This window comes from Aegilops tauschii, chromosome 6 (assembly GCF_002575655.3).
Source record: "Aegilops tauschii subsp. strangulata cultivar AL8/78 chromosome 6, Aet v6.0, whole genome shotgun sequence".
NCBI lineage: Eukaryota > Viridiplantae > Streptophyta > Magnoliopsida > Poales > Poaceae > Aegilops > Aegilops tauschii.
Genome location: NC_053040.3, coordinates 101,376,427 through 101,395,832, shown reverse-complemented (window position 1 = coordinate 101,395,832; position 19,406 = coordinate 101,376,427). Strand labels below are relative to the sequence as shown.

General features: G+C 44.7%; 1 long non-coding RNA gene across 3 annotated transcripts; it reads left to right on the top strand.

Moving 5' to 3' along the window:
• The first annotated feature begins 13,102 nt into the window (after positions 1–13,102).
• Positions 13,103–17,544, top strand: LOC109775013 (uncharacterized). 3 transcript variants are annotated; one of them, XR_005759495.3, is made up of 7 exons: positions 13,115–13,668; positions 14,315–14,463; positions 14,554–14,763; positions 14,953–15,078; positions 15,968–16,031; positions 16,276–16,358; positions 17,282–17,544. It is a non-coding gene; the product is annotated as an uncharacterized lncRNA (long non-coding RNA). The 3 variants fall into 3 exon arrangements; XR_006665091.2 differs by having other exon boundaries at positions 13,103–13,668; positions 14,953–16,031; XR_005759493.3 differs by lacking the exons at positions 15,968–16,031; positions 16,276–16,358; positions 17,282–17,544 and having other exon boundaries at positions 13,116–13,668; positions 14,554–14,872; positions 14,953–15,294.
• Positions 17,545–19,406: the final 1,862 nt, after the last annotated feature.

Here is a 19,406-nt window from a genome sequence, read left to right as displayed (position 1 = left end):
TACTAATCTGGATCTAGGTCAAATTTTACAGTAGCAAAAACTTGTTTGAGTAGGTTAAACGGAAAGAGAATTTTGAGACGAAACTCTAGGCGCTTGAATCGCCTGATTCCGATAAACGAGCGAAAAGTTAAACAGAAACGAAGATCCGATCAGAAATCGAGATCTGAGATAATCGCGGAAAAATCCGATGAAAAAGAAAAACTGACGAACGGTTAAAGAACGGACGTTCGTTAACAGAGAAAATCCATCGAACGCGTTCGTTAAAACGAACGGGTCGGTGAACGTTCACAAAATAACAAAACCGAAGAAATAAACCGATCTAGGGTTTAAAAAAAACGAATGGTTTTTTTAAATAAACCGGCAAAGGACGGCGAGGTGATACCTCGTCGGGGCGGGGCTCCGGCGGGGCTCGGCTGGGCTCCGGCGAGGGCGGCGGGGTGCGGCGGGGCTCGGGGGCGGCTCGGGCGCGGCTGCGCGGCGGCGGGCGCGAGCGAGGCGGCGGCGGCGCCGGGTGCGGCTGCGGGTGCGGGGCGGCGGCGGGGTTTATAAGGAGGGGGGCCTGCTTGGAGGAGGGGGCAAGGCGCGGCGGCGGTGTCCGAGGCGGTCACGGCGGCGGCGTCCGGCGTGCGCGCGGAGGAGACGCGGGGATGGGCCGGCGGCTCGGCTGGGCCTCGGCCCGGTCGGGCGCGGCGCTAATTTTTTATTTTTTTAAAACATTCCGCCGAGAAAAATTCATAGAAAAATAAATAAAAATCCAAAAAATATAAAACAAATTTTCCCCGTCTAGTTAGAATATTTAGAACAGGGTGAACATTTTTTGACATAAAAATGCAGTTTTGAAAACGTGCAATATTTTTAATGCAATTAAAATTGCAAATAAAATCCGCATAAAATCCAATAAATGATTTTAATATTTTTCCTCCAATATTTCAATTGTTTTGGAGAAGTCATATTTTCTCCTCTCATTAAATTTTTAATGAAATACTTTTTCCGGAGAGAAAATAATTAAAACCAAAAATCCTCGTTTTATTATTTGATGAAAATCAAATATGAAAAATTCGAGAAAATCCCCAACTCTCTCCGAGGGTCCTTGAGTTGCTTAGGATTTATCGAGGATTTGTCAAAATGCAATAAAATTATGATATGCAATGATGATCTATGTATAACATACCAAATTAAAAATTTGGGATGTTACAAACCTACCCCCCTTAAGATGAATCTCGCCCTCGAGATTCGGGTTGGCTAGAAAACAGGTGGGAGTGGTCCTTCCGTAGATCTTCCTCTCGCTCCCAGGTGGCTTCATCTTCCGTGTGGTGACTCCACTGGACTTTGCAAAACTTGATAACCTTACTGCGGGTGACTCGGCTGGCATACTCAAGAATCTTAACTGGTTTCTCCTCATAGGTCAAATCACTTTCCAGCTGAATCGATTCCAGCGGCACTGTATCTCTCAGCGGTATCTCAGCCATCTCTGCGTGGCACTTCTTCAACTGGGAAACGTGAAATACATCATGAACTCCAGACAATCCTTCGGGCAATTCCAACTTGTAGGCAACTTCTCCCATACGTTCCAAAACTCTGTATGGTCCGATAAAACGAGGCGCTAGCTTTCCCTTAACTCCAAAGCGCTTCACTCCTCGTAGTGGTGATACTCGAAGATAAACTCTGTCTCCGACTTCGTGAACTGTGTCCTTTCGTTTAGAATCAGCATAACTCTTCTGCCTGGACTGGGCTACCTTGAGCCTATCGCGAATCAACCTCACTTTCTGTTCAGACTCCTTAATCAAATCTGGTCCAAACAACTGACGGTCTCCAACTTCATCCCATAACAACGGTGTTCTACACCTCCTTCCGTACAAAGCTTCGAAAGGGGCCATCTTCAAACTGGTTTGATAACTGTTGTTGTAAGAAAACTCCGCATATGGCAAATTGTCGTCCCAACTAGATCCATAATCTAGTGCACAAGCTCTCAACATGTCCTCCAAAATTTGATTGACTCTTTCGGTCTGTCCATCTGTCTGTGGGTGAAAGGCTGTACTAAATTCTAGCCTGGTTCCCAATGTTTCGTGTAACTGCTTCCAAAACTTCGAGGTAAACTGGGTTCCTCTGTCTGATACAATGGTCCTCGGAACTCCATGCAAACATACGATCCTGGTCATGTATATCTTTGCCAACTTAGCACTGGTGTAAGTGGTCTTCACTAGAATAAAATGAGCCACTTTTGTCAAACGGTCGACTACAACCCATATTGAGTCATAGCCTGAACGAGTCCTGGGCAATCCTGTGATAAAATCCATGCCTATTTTATCCCACTTCCATTCGGGTATCGGCAATGGTTGTAGCAATCCTGCTGGCTTCTGATGCTCTGCCTTCACTCTCTGACACACATCGCAAACTGCTACATACTCTGCAATATCCTTCTTCATTCCGGTCCACCAGAAAGTATTCTTCAGATCCAAATACATCTTGGTATTCCCTGGGTGAATCGAGTACGGTGAATCATGGGCTTCTTGCAAAATCAACTTCCTGATCTCCGGATCATTTGGCACATATACGCGGTCCTCAAACCATAAGGTATCGTGCTCATCCTCACGAAATCCCTTGGCTTTTCCTTTGCTCATCTTCTCCTTTATCTCGTCAATCTCCTTGTCTGTCTTTTGAGCTTCTCTAATCCTTTCCATCAAGGTAGACTGAATCTCCAGAGTCGCTAAATAGCCTCTTGGGACTATCTCCAAACATAGCTCGTGAAGGTTCTCGGCTAACTCCTGAGGTAACTCTCCTGTCATGAGGGTGTTGACATGACTCTTGCGGCTCAACGCGTCGGCTACTACGTTAGCCTTTCCTGGGTGATAATGCAATCTCATATCACAATCCTTAATAAGCTCCAACCATCTCCTCTGTCTGAGATTTAACTCCTTCTGCGTGAAAATATACTTCAAACTCTTGTGATCCGTGTACACCTCACAATGGTTTCCGATGAGAAAATGTCTCCATGTCTTCAACGCATGCACCACGGCTGCTAACTCCAAATCATGCGTAGCATAATTCTTCTCATGGGGTTTAAGTTGTCGTGAAGCATATGACACAACTCTTCCTTCCTGCATAAGCACTGCTCCAAGTCCTCGACGAGAAGCGTCGCAATAAACTTCATAATCCTTGCGTTGATCTGGTAGAATCAACACTGGTGATGTAACCAATCGTTTCTTCAACTCTTGGAAACTAGCTTCACAATCCTCAGTCCAATTGAATTTGGTGTCCTTCTTCAATAGCTCAGTCATGGGCTTAGCAATCTTCGAGAAATTCTCGATGAACCTCCGGTAGTATCCTGCAAGTCCAAGAAAACTCCGGATTTCTCCAACTGACGTGGGTGATTCCCAACTTGTCACTGTGTCAACTTTGGCAGGGTCTACTGCTATTCCTTCTCCAGAAATAACATGTCCAAGGAATCCAACTTCCTTCAGCCAAAATTCACATTTGCTGAACTTGGCATATAGCTGATGTTGCCTGAGCTTCTCAAGTACCAATCGCAAATGCTCCTCATGCTCTTCCTCATTCTTGGAAAAGACTAAAATATCATCAATGAACACCACGACGAACTTATCCAAAAACTCCATAAACACTTTGTTCATCAGGTTCATAAAATAGGCAGGTGCGTTAGTCAGGCCAAATGACATAACGGTATACTCATACAGTCCATATCTGGTGGTAAAAGCCGTCTTAGGTATATCCTGCTCTCGAATCTTTAACTGATGGTATCCTGATCGTAGATCGATCTTGGAAAATACTTTAGCTCCTTGTAGGCGGTCAAACAAATCATTGATCATTGGCAGTGGGTACTTGTTTTTGATGGTCACTTCATTCAATCCACGGTAATCAACAACCATACTCAACGATCCATCTTTCTTCTCCACTAGAAGTACTGGTGATCCCCAAGGTGACGAACTTGGGTGAATATAGCCTTTATCCAGTAACTCCTTGATCTGCTTCTTAATTTCCTCCAAATCTTTTGCGGGCATCCTGTACGGTCTCTTAGATATTGGCCCTGTGCCTGGCAAAAGTTCAATCAAGAACTCAATGTCTCTATCCGGTGGCATGCCTGGCAACTCTTCTGGAAATACATCCGGATAATCCTTCACCACTGGTACTTCCTCCTGTACAACTCCTGATAAGGAATTCACTTGAGTCCTCTTCGGCATATGCTGGGATACATACTTAATCCTTTTTCCTTCTGGGGTGGTAAGCAAAATCGACTTGCTGGCGCAATCGATGTTTCCTCCATACAACGATAGCCAATCCATTCCCAAAATCACATCCAAACCTTGCGCCTCCAAAACTATTAGGTCTGAGGGGAAAACATGCCTACCAATGGCCAATGGCATCTGAAAACATCCTTGGTTTGCCATATACTCTGCTCCTGGCGAGGTTACTAACATAGGGGTTCTGAGAACTTTGGTGGGCAGCTTAAACTTATTCACAAATCCCCTTGATATGTATGAATGCGATGCACCAGTATCGAAAAGAACGGTTGCAGTAAATGACTTAACCAAAAACTTACCTATTACTGCATCAGGCTGTGCTTCAACCTCCTCCACGCTCACATGGTTCACATGTCCTTTGTTGAATGGGTTCGGCTTCTTCCCAGAGCTTCCATTACCATTTCCATTTTGAGCTTCAGGACAATCAGTTGCATAATGTCCAGTCTTCTGGCACTTGAAACAGGTAACGTGACTTAGATCCCTCTTGGCTGGGGTAGATGGGTTGGTGCGGTTCTGTCCGTTGGTTCCTCCATTCCCATTACCATTCTTGGAGCTATTATGATTGTGCGAACTACCTCCTCCATGGGTATGCTGAAACTGTCCTCCCGGTTTCGGGGCAAATCGTGGTTTCTGTTGAGCTCCAGAGTTATACTTCCCTTGTCCATACTTCCTCTTACGGTTTTCAATCTGCTGTTGTTTCCCTTCAATCATGAGAGTTCTATCTACCAACTCCTGGTAGTTGTTGAAGGTTGCTACCATCAACTGCATACTCAGTTCATCATTCAGTCCTTCCAAAAATTTCTCCTGCTTGGCTGCATCTGTAGCAACGTCATCTGGTGCATAACGTGCTAACTTACTGAAATCCTCCACATACTGGCCTACGGTGCGTCCTCCTTGGCGTAGGTTGCGAAACTCACGCTTCTTCATAGCCATAGCTCCTGCTGAAACATGAGCTGTACGGAAAGCTTGCTGAAACTGGTCCCATGTGACAGTGTCAATAGGGTGTGTGGCTGTGTAATTCTCCCACCATGATGCTGCGGGTCCATCAAGCTGATGTGCGGCAAAACGCACTCTTTCCGCATCTGTGCATCCTGCAGTGGTCAACTCCCTTCCAACTTTGCGGAGCCAAACATCTGCAACAATTGGCTCGGTGCTACTGGAAAACACCGGCGGGTTTAGCCTTAAGAAACGGGCTAAGTGATCAACAGGTGGTGGTGGTGGTGGGTTGTTGTTGTTGTTGTTGCCTTGGTTCTGCACTAACACTTGCATCAGGGCATTCTGTTGCCGAATCAACTGGGTGATCTCGGGTGGGAAAACAATTCCGGTGTCGCGTCTCGGAGGCATCTGATGGGTTAGAAAAGATGAGAGTTAAGAATAGAATGAGGTCTAGAGGGAAAACACTACCCATATGCTCATGAGACAAATACAATCAATATCACTCAATCAATTCAAACAAGGCATAACAATCGATCTAACTAGCGTTACAAAGTGCTTGAGCTATACTATTAAATGGGGGAAAACTACTACTGATATGGTGGTCTACTAGAAATTCTGATCAGTTGAAGACTCCATGATGTCTGCTCCAGCTTCATCAACATAGTCATCTTCACTTGGTTCCGAGTCGGTGTCGTCGATGATGATGTAGTTATCCGGACAAGTGCATTCGTCATCTTTTGCTTTTTGCACTGGATTTCCCATGAATACTCCAATCTTCTTCTCCAGGTCGTCATTCTTCCCTACTAATGCGACGATTTCCTCCATATAATCCTCGCGTGTAGCCTTGAGTTCTTCCTCCAGCTCCTTGATCTTCATTAATGCCTTCTTCAGTTCTTCCTTGTCCGAGCACATCTAGTTCTCCTGGCGTCGAATGTGTTGGTTTTGCTCCTGGATGAAAGCTGCAATTGATCCATCCTTCTTGGTTCTGATCATCTCCCATTGCGCGTCTCGGCGTCCACAAATCTGATAAATTGTATCCTTAAGCTCCTGGTGGTAGACTTCTCCAATGCGTCCCATAGCGATGTGGGCCGCCATGCTCTTCCCTAAACTCCAGGTTGGTGCTTCGAAAACCAATCTTATGGGTTCAGTAACTGGCACAAACGTCCTTCCTGGAATGTGAACTTGAATCTTCCAGCTCTCCTCTTCGGGTAATGTGGCGTTATAGGTTCCGGTGATGCTTGGTATTCCTATGTTCAAGTACTTAGTGACTTCCTTCAAGTGTCGTCCAAAAGGCGTGTCTTCATCTGGTTGCATGAACTTGCTCCTTGCATCCGCCATTCCTAAAAGAGTAGAAAGTGGAGAGGGGTCAGAAATGAGAAGAGAGAAGTGTTCTAGGGCTTAAGCTTAGTGGTCGTGTCCTACAGTCAGCGTGTGCTCTGATACCACCTTTGTAGCGACCAGACCTCAAATAGTCTGTGCTGCTGTGCACCAGTGTCATCCCTGGATCAGTAATGCTGACACACACAGTACAAATGGAGGATTTATAACAGAGTAGCAATCACACACTTATTACATCGAATATCTCCAAAGAGAATAAGTATGATAAATATGGTTAAGGCCATCTAAAAACGATAACAGCGGAAGACTTGGAAGATAAGTGAGTCCATCAACTCCAACGGCATCACTGAGTATAAGACCACGACCTAAGGCACCTTACTCGTCGTCTGAAAAGTCTGCAACATGAAACGTTGCAGCCCGAAAACGGGTCAGCACATGGAATATGCTGGCAAAATAACACATGGAGAATAATGAACATAATAATGCTATACTACATGCATATATGGCTGGTGGAAAGCTCTATGGTTACAGTTTTGCGAAAAGCCAATTTTTCCCTACTGCAAAGGAATAATTTTTATTTAACTATCATGGTGGTTGTGAAACATTGAGATGGTTGACAGCATCTCAATCCCAATTAGAAGTCATCATTAACCCAACAAAATTAATTGAAAGTAACATGGTGATGAGATTCAAATGATAATGCAGGTACTAGATACTCAAATTGTCCATAACCGGGGACACGGCAAATCATGATTAGTTTGTACACTCTGCAGAGGTTTGCGCACTTTTCCCCACAAGACTCGATCGCCTCCGCTTGATTCTCGCACTACATGATGTTTGAGAAACGGATGACCGAGACACAGTCTTTCAGAAACAATCACTCTTTACTCCGGATGGACAGTTACACCTACTTTCCCCTACATCTGCTAGCCCACCTCTTCAAGAGATCATGTAACCTACTCAACTATGCTAGAGCCCATAATAGCTTGTGGCTGCACACGGAAGTTTCTAGCATGAATAATCTTATGATCCCTTTGAGCCTGGGTGGCGGTCCTTATACAAACAGAAAACACTGGGTTCTCTAGGTGCCTCAATCCACCCAGATGTGAGTTTTAGTTGCCACCTTAAGTAAACCATTATTAACAATCTCACATCTGTCATGAATGTCTCTCAAACCCAATCCACGTCTACGAGCATAGCATGGCAATATAATAGCAAACGTAGAAGTAACTCCCAAGGGTTTGATAATTGAAACAGGTAATAGGTACTACCTCAACTACTTCCCAATACCCACAATTTAATTAGATCCTAATCATGCAATGTTTGAGGAATAGATCTAATGCAATAAAAACTGGGTATGGAAGGGTATGATCAAAGTGTTACTTGCCTTGCTGATGATCCGCGAAACCTAGCGATTCGAAGTAACAAGCGGCACACTCCGGGTACTCTATCGCAAACAAACAAGCAAACAATAAGTACTTATCTAATGCACAAGTAAAACTCGAATGAAAGATCCAACCAGAAAGTTCAACTTAAGAACTCCGGTTTGCAAAAAGAATCAACTCGAACGAAGCAACGAAAGTCAAACGGCGAAAGAAACAAGCTTCGTTTACTAATCTGGATCTAGGTCAAATTTTACAGTAGCAAAAACTTGTTTGAGTAGGTTAAACGGAAAGAGAATTTCGAGACGAAACTCTAGGCGCTTGAATCGCCTGATTCCGATAAACGAGCGAAAAGTTAAACAGAAACGAATATCCGATCAGAAATCGAGATCTGAGATAATCGCGGAAAAATCCGACGAAAAAGAAAAACTGACGAACGGTTAAAGAACGGACGTTCGTTAACAGAGAAAATCCGACGAACGCGTTCGTTAAAACGAACGGGTCGGTGAACGTTCACAAAATAACAAAACCAAAGAAATAAACCGATCTAGGTTTTTTTTTAAAACGAACGGTTTTTTTTAAATAAACCGGCAAACGACGGCGAGGTGATACCTCGTCGGGGCGGGGCTCCGGCGGGGCTCGGCTGGGCTCCGACGAGGGCGGCGGGGTGCGGCGGGGCTCGGGGGCGGCTGCGCGGCGGCGGGCGCGAGCGAGGCGGCGGCGGCGCGGCGCTGCAGCGGGCGGCGGCGGGTGCGGCTGCGGCTGCGGGGCGGCGGCGGGGTGAGAGGGAGGGGGCGGCGGCGGGGTTTATAAGGAGGGGGGCCTGCTTGGAGGAGGGGGCAAGGCGCGGCGGCGGTGTCCGAGGCGGTCACGGCGGCGGCGTCCGGCGTGCGCGCGGAGGAGACGCGGGGATGGGCCGGCGGCTCGGCTGGTCCTCGGCCCGGTCGGGCGCGGCGCTAATTTTTTATTTTTTTAAAACATTCCGCCGAGAAAAATTCATAGAAAAATAAATAAAAATCCAAAAAAGATAAAACAAATTTTCCCCGTCTAGTTAGAATATTTAGAACAGGGTGAACATTTTTTGACATAAAAATGCAGTTTTGAAAACGTGCAATATTTTTTATGCAATTAAAATTGCAAATAAAATCCGCATAAAATCCAATAAATGATTTTAATATTTTTCCTCCAATATTTCAATTGTTTTGGAGAAGTCATATTTTCTCCTCTCATTAAATTTTTAATGAAATACTTTTTCCGGAGAGAAAATAATTAAAACAAAAAATCCTCGTTTTATTATTTGATGAAAATCAAATATGAAAAATTCGAGAAAATCCCCAACTCTTTCCGAGGGTCCTTGAGTTGCTTAGGATTTATCGAGGATTTGTCAAAATGCAATGAAATTATGATATGCAATGATGATCTATGTATAACATACCAAATTGAAAATTTGGGATGTTACATCCGTTGAGACGACACCGTTTAGAGAAACCTAAGTTGTCGTTTCTTAAAAGTTTGGGGGTGCGATGCTTATGTGAAAAAGTTTCAGGCTGATAAGCTCGAACCCAAAGCGGATAAATGCATCTTCATAGAATACCCAAAACAGTTGGGTATACCTCTTATTTCAGATCTGGAAGCAAAAGTAATTGCTTCTAGAAACGGGTCCTTTCTCGAGGAAAAGTTTCTCTCGAAAGAATTGAGTGGGAGGATGGTGGAGACTTGATGAGGTTATTGAACCATGACTTCAACTAATGTGTAGCAGGGCACAGGAAGTTGTTCCTGTGGCACCTACACCAATTGAAGTGGAAGCTTATGATAGTGATCATGAAACTTCGGATCAAGTCACTACCAAACCTCGTAGGACGACGAGGATGCGTACTACTTCAGAGTAGTACGTGATCCTGTCTTGAATGTCATGTTGCTAGACAACAATGAACCTACGAGCTATGGAGAAGCGATGGTGGGCCCATATTCCGACAAATGGTTAGAAGCCATGAAATTCGAGATAGGATCCATGTATCAGAACAAAGCATGGACTTTGGTGAACTTGCCCGATGATCGGCAAGCCATTGAGATAAATGGATCTTTAAGAAGAAGACGGACGTGGACGGTAATGTTACCGTCTATGAAGCTCGACTTGTGGCAAAGAGTATTTTCACAAGTTCAAGGAGTTGACTACGATGAGATTTTCTCATCCGTAGCGATGCTTAAGTCTGTCGGAATCATGTTAGCATTAGCTGCATTTATGAAATCTGGCAGATGGATGTCAAAACAAGTTTCCTTACCAGTTTTCGTAAGGAAAGGTTGTATGCTATACAATCAGAAAGGTTTTGTCGATCCTAAGGATGCTAAAAGGTATGCTAGCTCCAGCGATCCTTCCATGGATTGGACTAAGCATCTCGGAGTTGGAATGTACGCTTTGATGAGATGATCAAAGATTTTGGGTTTATACAGAGTTTATGAGAAACTTGTATTTCCAAAGAAGTGAGCGGGAGCACTATAGAATTTCTGATGAGTATATGTTGTTGATCAGAAATGATGTAGAATTTATGGAAAAACATACAGGGTTATTTGAAAAGTGTTTTTCAATGCAAAACCTGGATTAAGCTACTTGAACATTGAGCATCAAGATCTATAAGGATAGATCGAAAACGCTTAATAGTACTTTCAAATGAATACATACCGTGACAAGTTTTTGAAGGAGTTCAAAAATAGATCAGCAAAGAAGGAGTTCTTGGCTGTGTTACAAGGTGTGAGTATTGAGTAATACTCAAGACCTGACCACAACAAAAGAGAGAGAAAGGACGAAGGTCGTCCCCTATGCTTTAGACGTAGGCTCTACAGTATGCTATGCTGTGTACTGCACATGAAGTGTGCCTTGCCATGAGTTAGTCAAGGGGTACAATAGTGATCCGGGAATGGATCACATAACAGCAGTCGAACTTATCCTTAGTATCTAGTGGACTAAGGAATTTTCTCGATTATGGAGGTGGACAAGGAGTTCGTCGTAAAGGGTTACGTCGATGCAAGCTTTGACACTAATCCGGATGACTCTGAGTAGTAAACCGGACTCGTATAGTAGAGCAGTTATTTGGTATGGCTCCAAGTAAAGCGTGGTAGCTGCATCTACAAGATGACATAGATATTCGTAAAGCACACATAGATCTGAAAGGTTCAGACCCGTTGACTAATAACCTCTCTCACAAGCGAGATATGAACAAACCCCATGGGTGTTGGATTCATTACAATCACATGGTGATGTGAACTAGATTATTGACTCTAGTAAACTCTTGGGTATTAATCACATGGCGATGTGAACTAGATTATTGACTCTAGTGCAAGTGGGAGACTGTTAGAAATATGCCCTAGAGGCAATAATAAATTGGTTATTATTATATTTCCTTGTTCATGATAATCGTTTATTATCCATGCTAAAATTGTATTGATAGGAAACTCAGATACATGTGTGGATACATAGACAACACCATGTCCCTAGTAAGCCTCTAGTTGACTAGCTCGTTGATCAATAGATGGTTACGGTTTCCTGACCATGTACATTGGATGTCGTTGATAACGGGATCACATCATTAGGAGAATGATGTGATGGACAAGACCCAATCCTAAGCCTAGCACAAGATCGTGTAGTTCGTTTGCTAAGAGCTTTTCTAATGTCAAGTATAATTTCCTTAGACCATGAGATTGTGCAACTCCCGGATACCGTAGGAATGCTTTGGGTGTACCAAACGTCACAACGTAACTGGGTGGCTATAAAGGTGCACTATAGGTATCTCCGAAAGTGTCTGTTGGGTTGGCACGAATCGAGACTGGGATTTGTCACTCCGTGTAAACGGAGAGGTATCTCTGGGCCCACTCGGTAGGACATCATCATAATGTGCACAATGTGACCAAGGAGTTGATCATGGGATGATGTGTTACGGAACGAGTAAAGAGACTTGCCGGTAACGAGATTGAACAAGGTATCGGGATACCGACGATCGAATCTCGGGCAAGTACTATACCGGTAGACAAAGGGAATTGTATACGGGATTGATTGAATCCCCGACATCGTGGTTCATCCGATGAGATCATCGTGGAACATGTGGGAGCCAACATGGGTATCCAGATCCCGCTGTTGGTTATTGACCGGAGAACGTCTCGGTCATGTCTGCATGGTTCCTGAACTCGTAGGGTCTACACACTTAAGGTTCGATGACGCTAGGGTTATAGGGAATAGATATACGTGGTTACCGAATGTTGTTCGGAGTCCCAGATGAGATCCCGAACGTCATGAGGAGTTTCGGAATGGTCCGGAGGTAAAGATTTATATATGGGAAGTCCTGTTTTGGTCACCGGAAAAGTTTCGGGTGCTATCGGTAACGTACCGGGACCACCGGGAGGGTCCCGGGGGTCCACCAGGTGGGGCCACCGGCCCCAGAGGGCTGCGTGGGCCAAGTGTGGGAAGGGACCAGCCCCTAGGTGAGCTGGTGCGCCTCCCACAAAGGGGCCCAAGGCGCAGGGAAGGGGGGAAGGGGGAAACCCTAGGCTCAGATGGGCCTAAGGCCCACCTAGTGGTGCGCTCCCCTCTCTCCCCCCTTGGCCGCCCCTCCAAGTCCCATCTAGGGCTGGCCGCACCCCTTGGGGGGGAACCCTAGATGGGGGCGCAGCCCCTCCCCCTCCCCTATATATAGTGGGGTTTTTGGGGCTGCCATGGACATGAGACTTCCTCTCTCTTTGGCGCAGCCCTGCCCCTCTCCCTCCTCGTCTCTCGCAGTGCTTGGCGAAGCCCTGCTGGAGTGCCACGCTCCTCCATCACCACCATGCCGTTGTGCTGCTGCTGGACGGAGTCTTCCCCAACCTCTCCCTCTCTCCTTGCTGGATCAAGGCGTGGGAGACGTCACCGGGCTGCACGTGTGTTGAACGCGGAGGCGCCGTGGTTCGGCGCTTAGATCGGAACCAACCACGATCTGAATCGCTACGAGTACGACTCCTGCAAGTTCCTCTGCTTCCCGGCGACAACGACGACGACGACCTAGCGGCCATACATCTGCTTCCACCAAGATCCACTCTCCCCAAATATCTGTCCCGTCCGGCGACTAGGACGACCCGGCGTTTGTCTTCCTTCTCCTTCGGCCAAGGTTGGTCCCCTCCACCTCCTCTTCTTCCTCCTCTCCCCCAGATGTTGTGATGCTATATTCTGGATCTTCCAAGGAATGTTTCTACTAGTATTTTATTTTGTACACTAAGGTCCATCACGTTGTGTTCTTGGACCTTCATCCATGAATTATTTTTGAAGGTTATCACCTAAAATAGTTGGCAGACCTATATGAGTACATATCTGATGGAAACCATGTATTCAGTGGAAGCACGGAAACTTGATTCTGTGCCGTTGGATAAGGATTGTGCGATGTGAGATGAAAAGATGGACGAAATGCAAAAAAGGACCCCATAACCTTCCTGTACCTTAGTACAAATCCTTGATGGAAGATGAGCCATCCGTCCCTTTTCCTATGGAGCTATCCCGATTCAATTTTTCCCCATCAACTAGGGTTAGGAGATGGTCGCTTCGCCCAGCACGACGCCCTTGTTCCGCGCAGGGCCGTGGCCGGCGACCGCGTCTAATTCCTTCTCTCATCTCAGGCGGCCGGCGATCGTGGCTAATTCTTCTCCGGCCTTCCCTCATCTCCGGCGGCTGGCCCAACACGCCAATCATCCTCTGAGCATTCCCCATCGGATTGGTACTGGATCTAATAAGTCTCAAGGTATGAAGATTTCTATTACATTGTTCATCTTCTATACTTTGCCATTGTCTTCTTTTCGTGGCTCATCTAGTAGTTCCATCTCTTCTAGTTGGGCTAGGTTTGCAAAGCAAATAGAGATGACATGGGCGTGGATTCTGGTTGTCTCCTCCAAGTTTAGCACTTCTAGTTGGGCTAGGTTTGCAAACCAAAGCAAATAGAGTAGGGGGAGGAACGAGGTAGTAGTATCTTGGCTGCAACTGCTGATTGCCCCTAAGTCTACTGTCCAGATTTTGGTCTTCATGAAGTTAGTAAAGTCTAATTTATTTGGTAAGCTAGTTTTATATTAATGCAGCAACAGGGAGATCCTATCATGCTAATTTGACAATACTGTACACCATAATCGGAACAAGAAATTAAGAAAACCATTACTGGTTGCAGACTTGTGTTTAGTACAATGGGAATAAGAAAGGAGTTGAAACTATTTGAGCATAGATTAATTGTAGAAATGATTTCAGCTGTCAGTTTTAATTTATATTGCAATTGATTGGTGAAGTGAGCTGAGATTAGGTGCTGATTTTATTCTATGCTATTCCGGAAGGCACATATTGACCGGCTCCTATGAGAATGTGCTTTCCACTTACAAACGGGATATCTTCTCTTCCTGCAGTAACTATGAAATGCCAGAGCGAGGTGAGCAAGGCTCCACCTTTGGCTATTTGTGACGCCCAGTCTGATGCAGAATGTGCCGTCCACACTAGACCAAGTGCCGAAATTGTATTTATCACACCGCAAAAATTGTATAGTGCACCTTTCTGTGTAAGTACTTGTCTAACTAATACGTACATGCTTATAGTTTCTTGTATTCCAGCATGTTAAACCTGTTGTTCTTTTCATCCAAATTTCAAGGCTCATCTTATACTCCGGAGTGTGATGATGACATCAGGCCAGCCATAGGGATGACTTTTATGGATTTGAAGGCAGCCAAGGATTTCTATGAAGCTTATGCACATCATGTTGGTTTCTCAGTACGTGTGGGACAACACAAGACTGGCAACGGTGTCATTACTCACAATCGTTTCTACTTTGATCGTGAAGGTTTCCACGAAGAGCGGAAAGGTAAGGAAAACTTAGTACATGGCACTGGCAGTAAGAGGAAATATGAGAGGAAAATCACTAGATGTGGGTGTGAGGCTAAACTTGCGGTAAAACGTAAGATTGAGAATACGTACGTTGTGCCTCTTTTCATAGATTGTTGTTAAGTTCGTTTTAAAATATAAGTATAAAAATTCAACTCTTTTGTTTCAGGTTTGCTGGTGGCAGTAAAGACATGTGAAGGTTTCATAAACAAAGACTACTGCAGGATGTTTGGAGTTGCAGTGGTGCACTGATACGTTCTTCAGCTTGTACTCGAGTTATGTCCGATATATAAACGTGAGATTTACTATGACTGTTAATGGCTAATGAGTTAGTGATGTGTCTATGTTCTAACAAAACACCCTAGCATAATGCGGTTAACTACTGTACGTGCCTATGTTGTAACAAAACTCCCTAGCATAATGTAGCTATCATGCCTTAACTACTGTACATGTTGTTGAAGTATGCAGTACTACAAGTGAATACTGGGCTACTAAAATTAGCTTCCTTCAATTTTCTGTTGTCTCGTCTGTGGCATTGCATGTTAGTTGTTTTAGTTTCCTAAATGCGATTTTGCTGGTACTCTGCTATTAGGAGACTATTTAGAATCAGCTTATGTCAGTTCTGGTATCCATTGCAGCTACTTTTCCATTTTAAATCGATGTGTATGCATCTCTGGCATGCGTGGTGAATCATAGGCACAGCGCATGGCTTACAGATCCTACTTGCTGACAAAAAACTGGAAATAAGTGGCAAGAGGCTAGCTGTGTTACTTGTAGGCCTGAGGGGTTCCATGTCAAATGTACTCTCTGGTTGCGGGCGTTGTTTTGCAAATAGCACTGAGCAGTTACGAGTCAATCTGGCCCATACAAATAGCATCCAACAGTCTGTCCTCAGGTTTCCAGGATTCCACTGAATATGTGGTTTCCAGGTGATATTGTCTCGACCTATATATTAATGACTACCACTCTGCCATTATTACTTATCTGAAATCTTGTTTCTCAAATATATGACTGACAAGCATGCAAGATAGTAAAATTCTGTTAAGTACCAGTTATACTCTCGAGTCTCGACCGATCGCTCCCTAGTAGTGCTTCGGTTTACAGAATTTCGATTACAGAGCCTTATGCCTATTTGGCTACTTGAATTATACGGTAAGAACTGAGTTGAATATTACTAATGCTAGAATGGACAATGCAACTGAATAAATTTAGTGAGGACTGAAGAGTAGCTGAAGCTGGGAAGAGAAGGTAACAGGTCGCACAACCTTGCTCTTGATTGGAGTGCTTCTTTTCTTCCTATGAGAAAAAGATTTTGGTTCATTTTGATGTGATTGCAGCAAAGCCAATTGATAATCTTATCGATGCAGTGCTGTTAAATCATCAATTACTAATTTACTGTTGGAAATTTTCTTTCTTGGGGAAGCTACAGAAACCAACCCCTTCAAATGAGTTAGCATGTGATTAAGGTCTTCCTTTTCTCATGTTTTGGCAGAGAAATATTCATCAACACAAAGAACTCAACTCTTTGCCTTTACTGATTGAAGGAGTAAATTACTGCCATGGAGAAAACATAAGGTATGAATTTTGGTGTACCAGATTATTTAGAACTGCAATTTTGTATATGCTTCCATTGCGCGTTTTACTATTTGTTCATGAATCTGCACATGCTAAGTCATAACGAGAGGATTATCTTGTTTTTTTCGAAACGGAGGCAAAAGATTTGCCTCATCCATTAATTAGGAAGAAGTTAAGAGTTGCTTTTACAAACAAAAGCAATAAGATTATTACAAAGCCACTACTCTTGCGGCATGATTTTTCCCAAGTGCTTCGCGCCGGCGGTGACCCAAAGTGTAGCCTCGCTCTTGATGTTGGATAGGATAATGGACGGGAGCGTGGACTTGTGCCTAAAAACTCTAGCATTCCGTTCACACCAAATCAACCAACAAGTTAGCATGGTGAGGGACGTCATTGCCTTCCGGTTGCCTGTATTCTTCTCGGACATTTTGATCCACCAATCCTTGGTGGAACGCTCATCAGTCCAGAGAGAAGTGTCAATGTGCATGAGGTTGAGCCAAGCCTTGATCATGCTCCAAACCCTCAAGGTGAACCGACACTTGAGGACTATCTTGTGGAGAAAACAGAGGGCATATACAAATGAGTTCATGCTCGTGGCAGTTTTTTGTTGGAGGATTATCTTGTGTTTTCTTGTGAATGTATGCTCTACAGCTTTATTGCCACCTATTTTCTTTCTTTGGGGAGACCATGAACACAAACTCATAAGCCTTGGTATGCTAATTTTGTTTTGCACAACGAGAACGTTGTCCGTTGATTTAATTGGCATGGTCTGTCTGTTGCTCGATCGTTTATGAGAACAGCTTATTATGTTTGCATCTATTTTATTGGGAAACATGGATGGATATTATTAAAATATGTGCTTATATATATAGTTTAAAATTTGGTATTGTATAGTAACTACATTGTTCTTTCTTGCTTTGCAGGTTCCCTAACACTAGCCAATGAAAATGTTGAAAGAAGTTTATATATATATATATATATATATATATATATATATATATATATATATATATATATATATATATATATATATTAATGGAACTAAACGCCTATTCTTGCTGAATTCTACCGCAGTTAGCATTTCCAAGGTTAAACCATGATTAGCAGACTTAATTTATCCTCGGTGTTTGTGTGACACAACTGTTAGAAATATGCCCTAGAGGCAATAATAAATTGGTTATTATTATATTTTCTTGTTCATGATAATCGTTTATTATCCATGCTAAAATTGTATTGATAGGAAACTCAGATACATGTGTGGATACATAGACAACACCATGTCCCTATTAAGTCTCTAGTTGACTAGCTCGTTGATCAATAGATGGTTACGGTTTCCTAACCATGGACATTGGATGTCGTTGATAACGGGATCACATCATTAGGAGAATGATGTGATGGACAAGACCCAATCCTAAGCCTAGCACAAGATCGTGTAGTTCGTTTGCTAAGAGCTTTTCTAATGTCAAGTATAATTTCCTTAGATCATGAGATTGTGCAACTCCCGGATACCGTAGGAATGCTTTGGGTGTACCAAACGTCACAACGTAACTAGGTGGCTATAAAGGTGCACTATAGGTATCTCCGAAAGTGTCTGTTGAGTTGGCACGAATCGAGACTGGGATTTGTCACTCCGTGTAAACGGAGAGGTATCTCTGGGCCCACTCGGTAGGACATCATCATAATGTGCACAATGTGATCAAGGAGTTGATCACGGGATGATGTGTTACGGAACGAGTAAAGAGACTTGACGGTAACGAGATTGAACAAGGTATCGGGATACCGACGATCGAATCTCGGGCAAGTACTATACCGGTAGACAAAGGGAATTGTATACGGGATTGATTGAATCCCCGACATCGTGGTTCATTCGATAAGATCATCGTGGAACATGTGGGAGCCAACATGGGTATCCAGATCCCGCTGTTGGTTATTGACCGGAGAACGTCTCGGTCATGTCTGCATGGTTCCCGAACCCGTAGGGTCTATACACTTAAGGTTCGATGACGCTAGGGTTATAGGGAATAGATATACGTGGTTACCGAATGTTGTTCGGAGTCCCGGATGAGATCCCGGACGTCATGAGGAGTTCCGGAATGGTCCGGAGGTAAAGATTTATATATGGGAAGTCCTGTTTTGGTCACCGAAAAAGTTTCGGGTGCTATCGGTAACGTACCGGGACCACCGGGAGGGTCCCGGGGGTCCACCAGGTGGGGCCACCGGCCCCAGAGGGTTGCGTGGGCCAAGTGTAGGAAGGGACCAGCCCCTAGGTGGGCTGGTGCGCCTCCCATAAAGGGGCCCAAGGCGCAGGGAAGGGGGGAAGGGGGAAACCCTAGGCTCAGATGGGCCTAAGGCCCACCTAGTGGTGCGCTCCCCTCTCTCCCCCCTTGGCCGCCCCTCCAAGTCCCATCTAGGGCTGGCCGCACCCCTTGGGGGGGAACCCTAGATGGGGGCGCAACCCCTCCCCCTCCCCTATATATAGTGGGGGTTTTGGGGCTGCCATGGACATGAGACTTCCTCTCTCTTTGGCGCAGCCCTACCCCTCTCCCTCCTCGTCTCTCGCAGTGCTTGGCGAAGCCCTGCTGGAGTGCCACGCTCCCCCATCACCACCATGCCGTTGTGCTGCTGCTGGACGGAGTCTTCCCCAACCTTTCCCTCTGTCCTTGCTGGATCAAGGCGTGGGAGACGTCACCGGGCTGCACGTGTGCTGAACGCGGAGGCGCCGTGGTTCGGCGCTTAGATCGGAACCAACCGCGATCTGAATCGCTACGAGTACGACTCCTTCATCCGCGTTCTTGCAACGCTTCCGCTTAGCGATCTACAATGGTATGTAGATGCACTCCCCTTCCTCTCGTTGCTAGATTACTCCATAGATTGATCTTGGTGATGCGTAGAAAATTTTGAATTTCTGCTACGTTACCCAACAACAACATGTATATATAACTGATGCTCAGCGTGTGTGATATGGATTGAAGTATTTTTTGCTGATATGCTTGTTCCATATTTTCTATTTTCCCTTAAAATTTCTGAATTATTCTCCATTGTTGTCTA